Source organism: Artemia sp. Qi Xiang Cuo, chromosome 5 (assembly GCF_049724085.1).
Source record: "Artemia sp. Qi Xiang Cuo chromosome 5, ASM4972408v1, whole genome shotgun sequence".
Taxonomy (NCBI): domain Eukaryota; kingdom Metazoa; phylum Arthropoda; class Branchiopoda; order Anostraca; family Artemiidae; genus Artemia; species Artemia sp. Qi Xiang Cuo.
The window spans coordinates 43,070,138-43,070,338 of NC_142798.1; positions in this window are offsets into that span (position 1 = coordinate 43,070,138).

A 201-nucleotide genomic window follows, 5' to 3' on the forward strand; every position below is an offset into this window, starting at 1 on the left:
AAGGTTGACTACCAAGAGAATATGGTGGAATGTTTTCGACTGGAAGTAGAAAATGAGTTCCAGATTAATGACACCTATGATGAAAACAATAAAAGAAACCCAGAACAAAAAAGTAACGTTAACAAAACGGTATACATAGCCAATGAATTATGTGAAGACAAATACCAGGGCTCTTACGAAACACAGATTTATAGTACACAG